Below are 15,475 nucleotides of genomic sequence, written 5' to 3' on the forward strand. Positions count from 1 at the left end.
CCCTCCGCAGTCATGGCGCCCTTTCTCAGCCCCGTACCGGAAGCTCAGCTAAATTTATATAAAATATAACATCAAAGGTGAGTGATTGGCTGGCAATTTGAGGTGGATGGAGGCCAGAACTGATGTTATATTTTATATAAATATACACTTACGCTGCAAGGTGAAGTTTTCTTCACCTCGCAAGCCAGCCTGCGACTGCAAGACTGAGTAAGATGAGACTTACTTAAGCTGTAGTCGTATAGGAACACCCCGACCGATGGTTGCAATGACCCGCTACACTGCCATTGCATCGAAGTTTGATATGATCACAAATGCCAGCAGGGGGTGGTAAGCACTTCCTCCTGCATTTGCATTGCTTGAGGATCCCACATGATAAGCTGCTGTGAACAGCTTATCATATGTGACCCAAGCTGAATTTATATAAAATATAACATCAAAGGCGAGTGATTGGCTGGCAACTTGGGGCGGATGGAGGCCAGAACTGATGTTATATTCTCTATAAATGTACATTTACGCTGCATGGTGAAGTTATCTCCCCATGTGACTCCAATATCTTCGGCCACTTAAAAAACAAACACTTAAAGGTGAACGGTTCCCCTGTGACAAGGAGGTGCAGGAGACCGTGGAAACCTGGATTTATCAGCAACCAAGGAGTTTCTACACTGAATCCATCCACTCCCTTGTTACGCGCTGGATCATTGCATCAATGTCAATTATGTGTAGTTGTAATGTTACACATGAACTGTAATTAAATATTCTTTGATTAAAATATTGTTTACATACAACCGTAGTCTCCCTTTTCATTTGGGCACACCTTATATATGATCTGTAGACCCCATTTTCTATGCAGATGTCATTTGTTCAGTATGTAAATGGTAGTGTCTACAAAAAACTCCTATGGACAAATCTCTACTTACACTCCAGCAAATGTGATTGTAAAACTCGGTACTTGTGTATTATAGCGGCGCCCCCGATGTACATCGCACGATGAACGCGTCGCATCGCATGCCATGTACCGGATGGCATGCGATGCGACGCGATTTTTACCCCCTATGCGATGAAAAATCGCATAAGCACCTTAAAGGGTTGAGCACCCTAATGGGTGCTTACAATGTTAAATGCACCCCCACGCCACTCCCCCACTATAAACGTGAACCCGAAGCGTGGCGAGCGCAGCGAGCCCGCGAGGGGCGGCGGTACGCGTCCTACGACCTTTTCATACCCCCACTATCCACGTCGGCGTGGAGTTGAGAATAGAATAGTGTGGCGAGCGCAGCGAGACACCGAGCCCGAAGCGTGGCGAGCCCCGCAAGGGGACGCGGATACCTTCACAGGTAAACGCGTCCCTTCGCAGGCTTCACAGGTATCCGTGTCCCTTCGCCACGCTTCGGGCTCGGTGGCTCGCCACACTATTCTATTCTCAACTCCACGCCGACGTGGATAGTGGGGGTATGAAAAGGTCGTAGGACGCGTACCGCCGCCACTCGCCACGCTTCGGGTTCACGTTTATAGTGGGGGGTGGCGTGGGGGTGCATTTAACATTGTAAGCACCCATTAGGGTGCTTAACATTGTATAAGCACCTATTAGGGTGCTTATACAATGTTTAATCGCATCGTATGGCATGTCAGCCTGCCCACCTACACTCCTGCTCTAGCAGCAACCCCCTCTCTCCCCATGTCAGCCTGCCCACCTACACCGTTGCCACACAGGGAACGGTGGTGGCACAGTGCATATGCAAAAGTCACTTTTATTTGCATGCACGCACCACATCCTTCAATGGTCGGCAACCATCAAAAGATGTGGCCGTCCCCCCCTGGCCTGTGAATGGATGTTACTGTGTGGATGTTACTGCAACAGCCAACCATTCACAAGGCGGGCTTTGGTGTAATCACAACGCGGCAAATTTACAGCCTTGCGAATCAACCAGAATAACCCCCTATATGTAAATTACAAGACAGGAAGTGATCACATACAGATGGCGCCGGGCTTGTCTTTGCTGGGGATGGCGGAGGACTCGCCACCCGCCATCCCCCGCCCCGCGCCATCTGTATGTCGGAAGGGGACGCGCGTGCACGAGGTGCACGCGCGTCCCGTTCCGACGGTGCTTTTCCCCGGGTCCCCGCCGGCTTCCCCGGGTCCCCGCCGGTCCACACCGCCCCCCCGCAGCCCCCCGCAGCCCTGCCCGTCTCCCTGAAGCTGGATACGGGCAGGACTGCACCCGCCGCGCCGCCTCGCCGCCCGGCTATTGAGACGCTCGTGCGTGGGAAACGCACGAGCGTCTCATTCAGCCAGAGCGCCAGATTGCTGGCGGATCGCCAGGGACACGGTCCTGGCGCTCCGCCAGCAATAATAAGGCCGGCGCCATCTGTACTCACCTGCTATTAAATGGTGCCCTCCGGGATACCAGGTGTAGGGGGTGCGGGAATTCCAGCAGATGTAACGGGATGCACTTCTGGAAGTCAGAACATTGCCTCTAAATTCCGGAGTCCCCTGTGCATTCCGGGAGTGCGGACCAGCATGGATTGGAGTCTATGAAAAGGGGGGAATCACTGATATCATTTCTCTGACTGAGCCCTGAAATGTCTTTTTCGCAATTATCATACATTAAATGCTGTTAAATCTATGTATTACATGACATGCAAATAATAGTAAAGCGTGGAGCAGATACTGTAAAAAACAATATATGTAATTCAACGTAGTGGAACGATCACATTGTAAATAAGCTGGAAACTGATTATAGCCGCCGGCCAATGTAACAGGTGAAGAATAGTCAGTGCGACGAGCTGACGCCTGGGAACCGTGTAATGTATATTGAGCTCTGTAAGTACCCACCTGAAGTAGCCCAAGTAGCCCAACCCTGAGAGGGAGAGTGATCAGATAGTATACAGGGCATTCCGGGGGGAAATACAGAAACCAGGGTCTCCTTATAGAACAGATGCTAAACCAACTAAAATACTGATTTATTAGAAGATGATTATAATACAGTTCCTCCATCCGGTGCGTTGTCGGCCGCTGGAGGCGGCATTTCAGCTCACACCGGCCGGGGAGGGACGGGCTGAAATAAGTGACCAGTGGCTGTGCGTGGCTAAACCTAATCCTAATGAGCACAAACAGCGTGATAAAATACATCAATAGAGTATCACCCCATCTCCTTGGGGCTAATTCAGACCTGATCACGTGGCTGCGAATTTGCATATCAGACGATTCTTCATAAACTGCACATGTGCACGGCCCCTAGTACCCATTCCAAGTCCTTCTATTCCATTCCAGACTCTTCACCCACTTTACTATTGTAGCAGCATCCTCCTCTCCCCCCCATGTCAGCCTGCCCACCTACACCCCTGCTCTAGCAGCATCCTCCTCTCCCCCCATGTCAGCCTGCCCACCTACACCCCTGCTCTAGCAGCATCCTCCTCTCCCCCCATGTCAGCCTGCCCACCTACACCGCTGCTCTAGCAGCATCCTCCTCTCCCCCCCCCATGTCAGCCTGCCCACCTACACCCCTGCTCTAGTAGCATCCTCCTCTCCCCCCATGTCAGCCTGCCCACCGACACCCCTGCTCTAGCAGCATCCTCCTCTCCCCCCATGTCAGCCTGCCCACCTGCACCCCTGCTCTAGCAGCATCCTCCTCTCCCCCCCCATGTCAGCCTGCCCACCTACACCCCTGCTCTAGCAGCAAACCCCTCTCTCCCCATGTCAGCCTGCCCACCTACACCCCTGCTCTAGCAGCATCCTCCTCTCCCCCATGTCAGCCTGCCCACCTACACCCCTGCTCTAGTAGCATCCTCCTCTCCCCCCATGTCAGCCTGCCCACCTACACCCCTGCTCTAGCAGCAACCCCCTCTCTCCCCATGTCAGCCTGCCCACCTACACCCCTGCTCTAGCAGCATCCTCCTCTCCCCTAATGTCAGCCTGCCCACCTACACCCCTGCTCTAGCAGCATCCTCCTCTCACCCCATGTCAGCCTGCCCACCTACACCCCTGCTCTAGCAGCATCCTCCTCTCCCCCCATGTCAGCCTGCCCACCTACACCCCTGCTCTATCAGCATCCTCCTCTCCCCCCCATGTCAGCCTGCCCACCTACACCCCTGCTCTAGCAGCATCCTCCTCTCCCCCCATGTCAGCCTGCCCACCTACACCCCTGCTCTAGCAGCATCCTCCTCTCCCCCCATGTCAGCCTGCCCACCTACACCCCTGCCCTAGCAGCATCCTCCTCTCCCCCCATGTCAGCCTGCCCACCTACACCCCTGCTCTAGCAGCATCATCCTCTCTCCCCATGTCAGCCTGCCCACCTACACCCCTGCTCTTGCAGCATCCTCCTCTCCCCCCATGTCAGCCTGCCCACCTACACCCCTGCTCTAGCAGCATCCTCCTCTCCCCCCATGTCAGCCTGCCCACCTACACCCACCTACGCCCTAGGAGGCAGGGCGGGAGGAGGTGGGGCAGCAATGAGAGAAGAGGACAGCGGGCAGGATGGTCGGGAACTGATATATGTTACTGTATACGTATGATGAGGTCTCGAGGAAGTGACGGGGGCAGCGGCCAGCAGCGGGGCAATGTGCGGCACTAAAGCATGGGGGCGGGAGAGTGTATATCTATGGTTTTACTTTTTTTTTAGTGGGCTATGAGGTGTTACCTGCAGGCGTCGTAATGGGCGTTACCTAGGTCACGTGGGTACGACCCTAATTAATCTTTTTAAAATAACTATGCCCTCCCCTCAGTGTAATTGTCTGGTAGTTTATATTGCAGCAATTCACACTAAGGGCCTGATTCAGCAAGGCTCGGTAAGCAGGGGTCAACTGCTGCTTGGCGAGCCCATAACAACCATCCGAACGCTCCGTCAGTACCATGCGAGGGAGTGTACTCACACACATCCCCTCGCACACAGCTGGGTTAAGGCTCTGGAGGGCCCTGGGGACTTTTGACAGGGGGGCCCTGAGGTCTAACATTAAAATCATATTACAAATTTGTGTGTGTGTGTGTATGTATATGTCTGTATGTGTCTGTATGTGTGCATGTGTGTGTATGCATGTGTGTGTATGCATGTATACACACACATGCATGTGTGTGTATGTATGCATGTGTGTGTATGTATGCATGTGTGTGTATGCATGTGTATGCGTGTGTGTGTGTGTATGCATGTGTGTGTGTGTGTGTATGTATGCATGTGTGTGTGTATGTATGTGTGTGTATGTATGTGTGTGTGTATGCATGTGTGTGTGTGTGTGTGTATGTATGCGTGCGTATGCATGTGTGTGTACACATACATATCTTTTATTGACATATTAGAGCCTGTGTGACCCAGAAATGTTGCAAATATGCTGTTTAATAAGTGCAATGTAATATAATGGTTTAATACTGCAGTGCCATGCGTGGTCTGAATTCATTCCTGTCCCTCAGCAGTCAGAATATCAATGCAGACATCCCAATCAGTGGCGTAACTACAGAGGGTGCAGGGGATGCAACTGCTGTGGGGCACGGGGGCAATCCCCTACACCCTATTTTAAGTTGATTTTTTTTTAAATAGTTAAATAGTAGTGCCGCCTTGGCAGAGGCTGCGCCACTGTCCTGTTACTGTCCTGTCCTGTTAGCAGGAAACACAGCGGCTGCAGGAGCCTATATGAGGACTAATTCTGTCACTATGGTGGGTGGGAGCAGCAGGAAGCCCAGTGGCTGCCGGCTCGCAAGAGACCAGTGGCACCGTGGCGGCATGTCACCTTACCCCCTCTCATCTGGCTGCCGGCACCTGAGGAGACATGTGAGTCACTGTGGCAGCAGGGGAAGGAGAAGACCCAGCGGCTGCAGGAGCACCAGAGGAGAAAAGTTACTGCAGCTGTGGGAGGAGGAGGAGGCCTGCGGCTGCCAGCGCTGTGAATGTAAGACCCTCCATTGCTAGTGAAATCAAGACATGCATCCTCTCCTCTTCCCCCATCACCCTCTGTAACCTCACCTCGTCACATCACCTCACCAACTCTATCCCTGCCACATCCCTCACAATCTCTCCCCTCACCACCTCTCATCCCCGTCACCTCACCCCTGACCTGCATCCTCTCTTCCCCTCATCATCCCATGTCACCTGACCACCTCTCGCCCCCGTCACCTCACCCCTGACCTGCATCCTCTCCTCCCCCTCGTCATCCCTAGTCACCTCACCAGTTCTCGCCCGCCCATCACCTCACCCCCTCTCTATCTCACTCCTGCTGCTCTCTGTCACCCCTCTCTCCACCTTCTCTTTTTAGCACCCACCCCCCATAGAAGCATTGTAGTGACAAAGGTGGTGGTTGGAGGCCATTTCAAGATTTTGCTATTGGGCCCTGAAAGTTCTAGTTACCCCCTGATCCCAATCATAAGTATGTGGGGCAGGCCAGCGTCAGGCTGAAAGAAAATTAGGTTTAGGCAATAGTGGCGTAGTTAGGGTTAGGCTGTGGGCAGGAGGGTTCGGCCACTAGAAAGAAGGGGGGTTAGGGTTAGGCTGTGGGGCACGAAGGTTAGGCACTAGCAAGGAGGGATAGGATGATGGCATCTGTATTCTGACTGCCGGCATCTACACCACCAGTCATCTGCATGTATTTTATAAATAATATACGAGTATACATACATACATATATATGTAAATACATGGAATCGGTACATCTGTCAGAATGAACTTAGGTCTACAGTCATTAGGTCGACCCCACTAGGTCGACTGGCAGGAAGGTCGACCTGACTTAAGGTCGACATGGGCCAAGGTCGACATGACTTAAGGTCGAATTTGCATAAAGGTCGACATGAGGAAGGTCGACTGGTCATAAGGTCGACATGTGTTTTTCACAGTTTTTTTATCCAAATGTCGACACGGTCGACATGGACACAGTTGGCAATGAGTATCGGACCCTCGCATCGCTCGCAATGCTTCGGGCGCGGTGTCTCGCTTCGCTCGCCACAGCTTTAATAACCACCTCCATGCCCTAGTGGATGGTAGGGCATGAAATACCGCCTGTCGGCACATGTCGGCTCAAAAAACAGTGAAAAACCCCATGTCGACCTTATGACCAGTCGACCTTCCTCATGTCGACCTTTATGCAAATTCGACCTTAAGTTGTGTCGACCTTGGCCCATGTCGACCTTAAGTCAGGTCGACCTTCCTGCCAGTCGACCTAGTGGGGTCGACCTAATGACTGTAGACCTAAGTTCATTCTAATAGATGACTGCATCCCACGTAGGCTGGGTACAATGACATAGGAGCAGCTCATTGTACGTATGTGTGAGACAGTAGAGTAAGACACAGCAGGGAGGAGAAGGAGGAGGGACGGAGAGAACAGCCCAGCAACTTGCGGAGCTTGGCAGCAATGAGGCTCAGGAGCCAGAGAGGAGATGCGGGGCACCGGTTTGATCACCACAGGTTTCCCCAGGTGAGTCAGGCTGCTATATAACAGAGTTATACTGTACTTACTGCAGCTTCCGCTCCTGATACTCGTGCTCCCCGCTCACATTCCACAGTCCGCTGCCGCTTCCAAGCTCCCGCCCATTCTCCTGCTGCAGCACCACGGCCAGCGCTACCCACACAGCCCCGCGGTGGCCGTCATAATGACGTCACAACCCCAAGCATTCAGGCCCCCGCCCCCGCAACATCGCGTTCGCGCATGCGCACTCAGGTTTTTTTTTTTTTTGCAAAGGGGACAAAAAACCGGGAGGAACCAAGGGATTTGCGGGGGGCGGGAGAAGGATTGAAAAAGCGGGAGACTCCCGCTAAATGCGGGAGGGTAGGCAAGTATGTGTTGGGCCAGGCAAAATACACTTGGGTCATCTGTAAGTGGCCCCCCTCTGATGATTTTAGGTGTCAAATGTGTGTCCCAATACTCATTAACCCTCGCAAGAGGGATTTTTCTGAATAAGAAGCTGGAGCTTGAATAAGAAGTGAATAAGAAGCCAACTTCAGCCTCGTCAACTTAAATCTGTGTGGGAAGGGGGATATATAGCCTTTGAGTAAAAAGAAATATAAAAATATATGATACAGCCAGTACAGGCTATGGCGAGGGAGCCAGTGACAGGGACTATAGAGAGGTAGGGCAGGGGGAGCAGAGGCGGTCCTGCAGCGATGCATAACCCACAGCAGAGAGTGCCGGCACCGGGAAGGGTGATCCCTGGAGAGGACAAGGGCCTGTGCAGTGCTGTGAGCTGCTGACCTGTAAGGAGCGGAGGCTGCGCAGCTGTGTGACCAGGAATGGCGCCAGGAGAGCCATTCTCCTCCAAGTCCCCTACTGCTGCCGGCCAGCCGCCAGAGGGAAGGGAACCGCGCTGCCCCCACTAGCTGCCAACCACAGGAGGAGCCCCAAACCCGGAGAGAACAGAATGATGTTGTGTGCTGCCGAGGTGTCCTACATAGTGCCTGCCAGTGGAGGAGCTGAGAGATTAAAGACTAGAACCTCAAGGAAGAAGGTGCTGAGGGGGTAAATTACCTAGGAGCACACCCAGCCGGAGGATTCCCCCGGGGTTGCTCCGAAAAAGATAGAGGACGCAGCAAGTGGAGACCAAGGCGCGCAGGCACCACGGAGGACACCCTCTCTCGAGGAACCAGAAGTGTGGAGGACACGCAAAAGACCCCTAGCTGGAGAGACCTGTAGAAGCCCCCTCAGTGGTGCGGAGCTACCCTGTGAGATGCCTGCCCGAAAGTGAGCTTTGAACACGATGCAACATCAAGGACAAGAGCCGCTCAGAGGACAGGGGACAGCCCAGCGGAGTAGAGGACAGAGGAAGATCCCCAGCCTGATAGGAGCCGGGGGTGGACGCAGAGGCCGACCCAGAACAGCACGACAGGCGGAGCCGAGGACGACCCAGCACCTCCTGCTGCAGGTCAGGAGCCGAAGACACAACTAGCAGAGAAGTAACTGTCACTGATTTACAGAAGAGGAACTATCTGGGATAATTAAAAAGTTCTGTAACACAATGCAGTAACTGTAATTGAAGGGGATCTATACCTACCTAGCAGAGGAGCAGCCACAGTCATTACACCGCACTTGCAAACTTCATGTTACAGTGGTTTGTTGCGATGCGCAGCATCCCGGGTGTGCTGTGGTGCGAGTCCAAAAGGAGTTGTGGGTGAGACAGAGAAGCGCTACAGGTGGCGGGGAGTACCACCTTATCCCGGGTGCTTGTGCCCCTCCTTCCTGATATTGCCACATAGTCCTTACGCTGCCATCTCTGCCCATGGCATTCCTCCGCCCCACGAGGCTGCCCCATAGAATTCCACTGCCCATAGTATTCCTTCCCTTCCTCCGCCCCTAGCATTATGCTGCCCACTCTGCCCCCTAGCATTCCACTGCCCACACTTAGGTCGACAGTCATTAGGTCAATACCGTTGGGTCGACAGGTAGCAAGGTCGACATGTGTGAAGGTCAACAGGTGTCTAGGTCGACATGGGACAAGGTCGGCATGGGTTTTGGTCGACAAATGCATTAGGTATACATATGGATTAAAATTTGTCCTACCTTTTCTACAAACAATACAGTCTCTGAATGCCGCTTTCTTCGTTCATCTCTCTCTCTCTCTCAGAAAGAATAAGCAGCACTCACCAGTCTGTAGTTGAATGGAGGTACAACCTCCATTGGCAGACCTCTCCCACTGCCCACTCTGCCCATAGTATTCCTTCCCTTCCTCCGCCCCTAGCATTAAGCTCAGTGTTGCCGACCCTCCCGGAATTCCCGGGAGTCTCCTGAAAATCGGGTCCCCCTCCCGGCCCCCCGGAAGGGTGGGCAACCCTCCCGGAATCTGTGGGACCCCCCTGAGCCCCCCGAATCGCGGCATGTAAATGCCGCAATCCACGGGTCTCAGAGGAGGGGGCGGAGCTAAAATGGCACAATTGCGTCATTTTAGCCCCGCCCCTCCATGGATATCAGTCATTTCTACTACTGTATTTCCCGTAATGGGGGCGGGGCTTAATGACATCACCGTCAAGCCCCGCCCCCCGATCGGGTAAAGCCGTCATCACCGTCAAGCCCCGCCCCTCCTATCCCGGAGAGGAGCATTAAAAAGTCGGCAACCCTGATTAAGCTGCCCACTCTGCCCCCTAGCATTCCACTGCCCTCTCTGCCCCCTAGCATTCTGCTGCTCACTCTGCCCATGGCATTCCGCTGCCCATTCTGCCCCATAGCATTCCGCTGCCCACTCTGCCCCATGGCATTCCGCTGCCTACTCTGCCCTGTAGATATTCCGCTACCTGCTCTGCCCAATAGCATTCCTCCGCCCCATAGCATTCTGCTGCCCACTCTGCCCCATAGCATTCCTCCTCCCCATAGAATTCCGCTACCCGCTCTGCCCAATAGCATTCCTCCGCCCCATAAAATTCCGCTGCCCATTCTGCCCCAATGCATTCCTCCACACCATAGAATTCCACTGCCCACTCTGTCCAATAGTATTCCACTGCCCACTCTGCCCCATAGCATTCGACTGCCCACTCTGCCCCATAGCATTCAGCTGCCCACTCTGCCCTATAGCATTGTCAACATCAAGTACACATCAAGACACATTAAGACACATTGAGGCAACATCAAGGACAAGAGCCGCGGGGAGGACAGGAGACAGCAGAGCGTAGGAGAGGACCCAGGAAGATCCCTAGCCTGGTAGGAGCCGGTGGTGGAACTTGCATAGGCCAACCCAGAACAGCACGACAAGCGGAGCCGAGGATGACCCAGCACCTCCTGCTGCAGGAGCTGAGGACACAAAACAAAGCCTCACCTGCTGTGGAGCGAGTCCAGAAGGAGTTGTGATGCAGAAGCGCTACAGGTGGCACTGAGTACCCCCTTATCCCGGGTGCTTGTGCCCCTCCTTCTTGATATTGCCCCATAGTCCTTACGCTGCCCACTCTGCCCATGGCATTCCGCTGTCCACTCTGCCCCATAGCATTCCTCTGCCCCATAGCATTCTGCTGCCCACTCTGCTCATAGTATTCCTTCCCCCCATAGTATTTCTCCGCCCCCTAGCATTATGCTGTCCACTCTGCCACATAGCATTCCGCTGCCGACTCTGCCCCATGGCATTCTGCTGGCGACTGCCCCATGGCATTCCGCTGCCCACTCTGCCCTGTAGACCTTTCGCTACCTGCTCTGCCCCATAGCATTCAGCTGCCCAGTCTGCCCCATACTATACAACTGCCCACTCTGCCCCAAAGCATTCCTCCCCCCTATAGCATTCAGCTGCCCACTCTGCCCATTGCATTTCCTACCCCCATAGTATTCCTCCACCCCATAACATACCGCTGTCCACTCTGCCACATAGCATTCCGCTGCCGACTCTGCCCCATGGCATTCTGCTGCCGACTCTGCCCCATGGCATTCCGCTGCCCGCTCTGCCCTGTAGATCTTCCGCTACCTGCTCTGCCCCATAGCATTCAGCTGCCCAGTCTGCCCCATACTATACAACTGCCCACTCTGCCCCATAGCATTCTCACACGCCTGACACACGTAGGGCCTGACACACGTAGGGAAGCCACGCCCCCAATCTCCGGAAGCTGCAGATGTGTCGGCGGCGGCGCGGCTCTTCCAAACCTCCAGCCAGCGCACCCACCTGCAGTGCTGAGCACCCGGAGCAAGTGAGCGGTGAGGAGGCGCCAGGGCAGGCAGCTTGCTAGAGCGGGGGACTCTGCTGCTGGTGAGTGGCGGCAGTAAGAGATGCGGCGTCCATGACTGCCCCGGTCATCAGTGTGGAGTCAGCACTGACGCCAATAGGTGCCGCGGGACGGCCGGGCAGTGCTGGTCCCACAGGATGGAAGGTGAGCGCCGGGGACAGCGGGACGATGCAGCCCGGTAACCCCAGGCAGCTCACCAGATCAGGCTGCAGCAGCTGAGTGCGGGCTGGGCGGCTCTCTTCTCCCGTGCCTGCACTTCCACTGAAGAAGGTGAGCGGGGAGACCGCTGGGCGGTCCCATCCCTGGCTGTAATCTGCTCATGTGCGGCGGCAGATGGTCCCCTTGTCCCCCTGTCTGCGAATGGGTGACTAGGGGGAAGGTGCCCACAGGGGCAGGGTGCACGGAGGGTGTCCAGCAAGTAGGACAGATATTTGGGGCGATGGATGCAGGGCGTTGGCAGCGTCACAGGCTACTCGAATGCGTCTCACTGGGCTACAGGGGCCGCTGCTGCCTGACATATTTTAGGCTCTCCCCCAGCAACGACTGACTAGCAGGAGATATTTGCCCCACCTGCATACCCAGACCAGGCCACTCTGCATGGATCCTGCCCATACTACCCGCAATATAGATCCTGCCCCAGAAGGAAAGGAATCAGGACTGGAGGGGTGGAGGATCACCATATTACATCCTTCTCTGACCTAGTAGTCAAATGAGCAATTATTAATGTAAAGTCAATTATTATCATTATGTGCTGCTGCAAGAGATAGATAGATATATATCTATCTATCTATGCTGCATTTCTAGAATGAAGTATTTTTTTTGGGGGGGGGGGGGTGATTTAGTATTTTAGTTTGTCTGGCTCCTACACTTTCATGCTGGCTCCTAGATTTTAGACAAATTTGTCGAGCCCTGTGTTAACCCTTGCAAAACTACAGCTACTTATTCAAAATGAGACATGACTCATATCTATGTGCCCATTTTGCCCATGTACTTCATGCCCAAGTCAGCGTTGGACCAGACCAAAAACACTTGGGTCATCTGTAGGTCACACCCCTCTGTTGATTTCAGGTGTAAATTTTGTGGCCCAAAACTTGTTAACTCTTGCAAAACCGTAGTTAATTCAAAATGATAAAATGGTCCGGGTGCCCACTTTGGCCCAAACCAGCGTTGGGTCAGGCAAAATACACTTGGGTCACATATGTAAGTGATACCCCTCTGCTGATTTCAGGTGTCAAATTTGTGGCCCAAGACTCGTTAACCCTTGCAAAACTACAGCTACTTATTCAAAATGAGACATTATTATGACATTGTGAACATTTTGCTTGTGTATTTCATGCCCAAATCAGCATTGGGCTAGGCCAAATACAAGCGGCTCATCTGTAGGTGACACCCTTATGTTGATTTTAGGTGTCAAATTTGTAGCCCAAGACTCGTTAACCCTTAAAAAACTGCAGCTACTTATTCAAAATCGTTAAATATGGTGCATGTGCCCACTTTGCCAGCATATTTCGTGCCCAATTTGCCAGCATATTTCATGCACAAATTAATGTTGGGCCATACTTGCCTACTTTTGAAAAGCAGTTTGAGGGAGATTTTAGATGCTAGCAAAATGCACCAAGCGCAGCGTCGCGCACCATTGAAGGGGAGTGTCATAGTTCAACCAAAGGGCGTGTCTAGTGACACATATGGGCGTATCTATTTCCACCCAGGGGTGTGTCCTGCAGTGGCTGGTGAAAAAATAATATGAAGAGCCGCATACCACCAGAACAAGTTTGTATATGGGCAACCTACGAACAGAAGCTGTATAATTGAAACCAGCGATTATGTGTGGTTGCAATGTGTTCAATGGTCATGAAATATTTTCATATAAATAAGTTCATGTTTTCAGTCAGGCTGAAAAATTATAATAGAAAGGCACATGGGCACAGAAAGACATAGCAGCATGCCTCCCTAGTTTGGCGTTATAGAAGTTGCAATCTGCCGCGCCGAAGGCGCGGCCAACTTGAAATTGGATGTGTCTCCGATGAAAGGGGTGTGGTCTATGGACAGGTCTGGGGCTTAGCACCACAACCCTGTTTAGTCACTTTAGGGGCTTGCCCAACACCCCTAAGCATCCCCTGGCTTTCTCCCTGCACTGGAGATGCCTTGAACATGTGCATGGAATCTTTTCAGCGATCACTGGCTCCTTGGTAGGTCAGCTGAGATCTCCAGCTCCCTGCTCTGCCCCAGCACGCTGGACACTGCCACCCAAAGGAGGAACAGCAGGACAGTCTCCAATTAGTGGGACTGCGCTGCAGTAATTAGGACAGTTGGGAGGTATGTAGCATTATTACTACATACTTATTAGCCCAGGACACAGAGGGGGTGAAGCTCTTGACACAACCTGACCCACCATACACTGGGCCTTATTTTGGTTCATTCTTTCTGACAAAATCCTTCTTAGATGGACAAAACCATGTGCACTGCAGGGGGGGGCAGATGTAACATGTGTAGAGAGAATTAGATTTGGGTGAGTAATTTTGTTTCTGTGCAGGGAAAATACTTACTGCTTTATTTTTACACTGCAATATAGATCTCACTTTGAAGTAAAACCCCACCCAAATCTAATTCTCTCTGCACAAGTAACACCTGCCCCACCTGCAGTGCACATGGTTTTGCCCATCTAAGAAGGATTTTGTCAGAAAGAATGAACCAAAATAAGGCCCACTGAGAAGTTGTGTAAATATGGCCGCCAAGGCTTAGAAGGGCGGGACTGTCAGCGCAGCTAGGGAGACTGCAGGCAGGGCTGCCATCAGAAATTGTGGGGCCCAGGACAGAGACAATAGGCAGGGCCCACGGCTCCCCACCATAATACTCATTACATATTATACCACACACTTTAATGCCTATGACACAGTATGCTACATGCCGTAAAATGCAAATTACACATTATAACGCACACCGTAATGCCCACAACACATTATGCCACACACTGTTGCAAAACACCATATCAATGCCAGGATTGTAGCATTGTTTAAAATATCGCCCAGCATGTACACTACAAACAATACACGCTCCCGCTGGTTTTACCGACCACCCGTTGTCATCTGTACACACAGCTCAATTGACATGTCAACAATGACTACATGCACATAGCGGAGAACCGATGACATTCGTCAACGATATAGTTCAGTGCATATGCACTACATGGTTGGCCCAGCAGATTAGAGGGAAAAGATGACATCGCACAGGAGCAAATCGTAAAGTGTATGCACCTTTATAGGTGACTGAAATCTTGCAAAGTCTGCACTACTATAACCAGCCAGTCTGTGCACAGAAAAGTGTGTACACTACATACAGCACTGACTTAGCAATAAACTTACTAGTTGTAGGAAAATGATGATCTACTCCGATGCAATGATCTCAGGAGAGGTACAGTATATCCTACACCTGATCCAATAGAAGTGCCCTCCATTTACCACTGCACCAAGTACTGTATGCTGTTCATGTACCAAGCCTTGTAAAGATGAAAGGTTGTCCACAGCTTCTAGCTGACATTTATAAACTTCATTCTATAAAAATGAAAATACAAAAGCCAACTGTTGTATACGGGTAAGCTTGGCAGCTCCCCTCCAACATGAATTGTAAACACAGCCACACAAGTGCTGCTTATCCGCACATACAGAAAGCTGTGGGCACATCAGTACATGCTGGCAGCAAGCCTAGCCGTGCCATGTGCACGTCACCTATATACACACATATGCTGCTACCCGCTGCACATATGCTGCACCCCCAGCTACAGCCACCCCAGGACAATGCACATGCCAGGAGCACTAGCCCAAAAACGCACCACCCTATCAGCAACCCTGAATCCGCCATCTTCGCGCTTCCTG

At 52.4% G+C, this 15,475-nt stretch overlaps 1 long non-coding RNA gene across 2 annotated transcripts in view; it reads right to left on the reverse strand.

Moving 5' to 3' along the window:
* LOC146046264 (uncharacterized) overlaps positions 1-11,681 on the reverse strand; it is a 169,477-nt gene extending 157,796 nt beyond the window's left edge. The window contains exons 1-2 of one of the 2 annotated variants that reach the window (XR_014465820.1): positions 11,543-11,681; positions 2,377-2,530 (exon numbers count right to left, since the gene is read on the reverse strand). This is a non-coding gene — a long non-coding RNA (uncharacterized LOC146046264). Of the gene's footprint in view, positions 1-2,376; positions 2,531-7,433; positions 8,471-11,542 lie in introns of those variants that run through there. The other variant, XR_014465818.1, reaches the window with a different exon arrangement.
* Positions 11,682-15,475: the final 3,794 nt, after the last annotated feature.

This window comes from Crinia signifera, chromosome 11 (genome assembly GCF_055691185.1).
Source record: "Crinia signifera chromosome 11, ASM5569118v1, whole genome shotgun sequence".
Classification (NCBI taxonomy): domain Eukaryota; kingdom Metazoa; phylum Chordata; class Amphibia; order Anura; family Myobatrachidae; genus Crinia; species Crinia signifera.